Source organism: Arachis hypogaea, chromosome 2 (genome assembly GCF_003086295.3).
Source record: "Arachis hypogaea cultivar Tifrunner chromosome 2, arahy.Tifrunner.gnm2.J5K5, whole genome shotgun sequence".
In the NCBI taxonomy this organism is placed as follows: domain Eukaryota; kingdom Viridiplantae; phylum Streptophyta; class Magnoliopsida; order Fabales; family Fabaceae; genus Arachis; species Arachis hypogaea.
In genome coordinates this window covers 19,838,406-19,840,943 of record NC_092037.1, presented here as the reverse complement: position 1 = coordinate 19,840,943, position 2,538 = coordinate 19,838,406, and the positions used below count along the sequence as shown (strand labels likewise).

The 2,538-nt window shown below is 38.9% G+C and overlaps 1 non-coding gene across 1 annotated transcript; it reads left to right on the top strand.

The window, feature by feature from the left end:
* The first annotated feature begins 1,346 nt into the window (after positions 1-1,346).
* On the top strand, positions 1,347-1,454 carry LOC112763236 (small nucleolar RNA R71). The gene has a single exon (XR_003182844.1). It is a non-coding gene; the product is annotated as a small nucleolar RNA R71 (small nucleolar RNA).
* Positions 1,455-2,538: the final 1,084 nt, after the last annotated feature.

Here is a 2,538-nt window from a genome sequence, read left to right as displayed (position 1 = left end):
CTAAAAACTACCTAAAAACAATGCCAAAAAGCGTATAAATTATCCGCTCATCAATAAGCTTGTTTTCTTGAGTTGCCTGCCATCTCTAGTGAGATTTTTACAGCTTGCACCTCAAAGATCCCTAGCTTCTCCATTACAGAGAGAGGCATGAGGTTTACACTTGACCCTAGGTCACACAAGGCCTACTTGAAGGTCATGGTGCCTATGGTACAAGGTATTGAAAACTTTCCAGGATCCTGTCTCTTTGGAGGTAGTTTCTGCCTAGACAAGTCATCCAGTTCTTTGGTGAGCAAGGGGGGTTCATCCTCCCAAGTCTCATTGTCAAATAACTTGTCATTTAGCTTCATGATTGCTCCAAGGTATTTAGCAACTTGCTCTTCAGTGACATACTCATCCTCTTCAGAGGAAGAATACTCATCAGAGCTCATGAATGGTAGAAGTAAGTCCAATGGAATCTCTATGGTGTCATTTTGAGCCTCAGATTCCCATGGTTCCTCATTAGGGAACTCATTGGAGGCCAGTGGATGTCCATGGAGGTCTTCCTCAGTGGCGTTCACTGCTTCTCCCTCTTCTCCAAATTCGGCCATGTTGATGGCCTTGCACTCTCCTTTTGGATTTTCTTCTGTATTGCTTGGAAGAGTACTAGGAGGGAGTTCAGTAATTTTCTTACTCAGCTGACCCACTTGTGCCTCCAAATTTCTAATGGAGGACCTTGTTTCAGTCATAAAACTTTGAGTGGTTTTGATTAGATCAGAGACCATGGTTGCTAAGTCAGAGGTGTTCTGCTTAGAACTCTCTGTCTGTTGCTGAGAAGATGATGAAAAAGGCTTGCTATTGCTAAACCTGTTTCTTCCACCATTATTGTTGTTGAAACCTTGTTGAGGTCTCTGTTGATCCTTCCATGAGAGATTTGGATGATTTCTCCATGAAGGATTATAGGTGTTTCCATAGGGTTCTCCCATGTAATTCACCTCTTCCATTGAAGGGTTCTCAGGATCATAAGCTTCTTCTTCAGATGAAGCCTCCTTAGTACTACCTGGTGCATTTTGCATTCCAGACAGACTTTGAGAAATCATATTGACTTGCTGAGTCAATATTTTGTTTTGAGCCAATATGGCATTCAGAGTGTCAATCTCAAGAAATCCTTTCTTCTGATTTGTCCCATTGTTCATAGGATTCCTTTCAGAAGTGTACATGAATTGGTTATTTGCAACCATTTCAATTAGTTCTTAAGCTTCTGTAGGCGTCTTCTTCAGATGAAGAGATCCTCCAGCAGAGCTATCCAAAGACATCTTGGATAGTTCAGAGAGACCATCATAGAAAATACCTATGATGCTCCAATCAGAAAGCATATCAGAGGGACACTTTCTGATTAATTGTTTGTATCTTTCCCAAGCTTCATAGAGGGATTCTCCTTCCTTCTGTCTGAAGGTTTGGACTTCCACTCTAAGCTTACTCAATTTTTGAGGTGGAAAGAACTTTGCCAAGAAGGCATTGACTAGCTTTTCCCAAGAGTTCAGGCTTTCTTTAGGTTGTGAGTCCAACCATATTCTAGCTCTGTCTCTTACAGCAAAAGGGAATAGCATAAGTCTGTAGACCTCAGGGTCAACCCCATTAGTCTTGACAGTGTCACAGATTTGCAAGAATTCAGCTAAAAACTGATGAGGATCTTCCAATGGAAGTCCATGGAACTTGCAATTCTGTTGCATTAGAGAAACTAATTGAGGCTTAAGCTCAAAGTTGTTTGCTCCAATGGCAGGGATAGAGATGTTTCTCCCATAGAAGTCGGGAGTAGGTGCAGTAAAGTCACCCAGCACCTTCCTTGCATTGTTGGCATTGTTGTTGTTTTCGGCTGCCATGGGGTCTTCTTCTTTGAAGATTTCTGTTAGGTCCTCTACAGAGAGTTGTGCCTTAGCTTCTCTTAGCTTTCGCTTCAAGGTCCTTTTAGGTTCAGGATCAGCCTCAACAAGAATGCTTTTGTCTTTGCTCCTGCTCATATGAAAGAGAAGAAAACAAGAAAATATGGAATCCTCTATGTCACAGTATAGAGATTCCTTGAAGTGTCAGAGGAAGAAAAATGGAAGGAAGAGTTAGAAATTCGAACTTATCAAGAAAGATGGAGTTCGAATTGTGCATTAAGGAATAGTGTTAGTCCACAAATAGAAGGATGTGAGAAGAGGGGAAGAAATTTTCGAAAATAATTTAAAAAGATTTTAAAAACATTTTGAAAAACTTTAATTGATTTTCGAAAACCAAGATTGAGAAAGAAGTAAGGTGATTTTTGAAAAAGATTTTGAAATTAGAAATTAAAAAGATATGATTGAAAACTATTTTGAAAAAGATGTGATTAGGAAGATATGATTGGTTTCAAAAAGATGTGATTGAGAAGATATGATTTGAAAAACATTTTAAAAAGATTTGATTTTAAAAATTAACAACTTGGCTAACAAGAAAAGATATGATTCAAACATTAAACCTTTCTCAACAGAAAAGGCAAGATACTTGAAATGTTGAATCAAATCATTAATTTATAGCAAG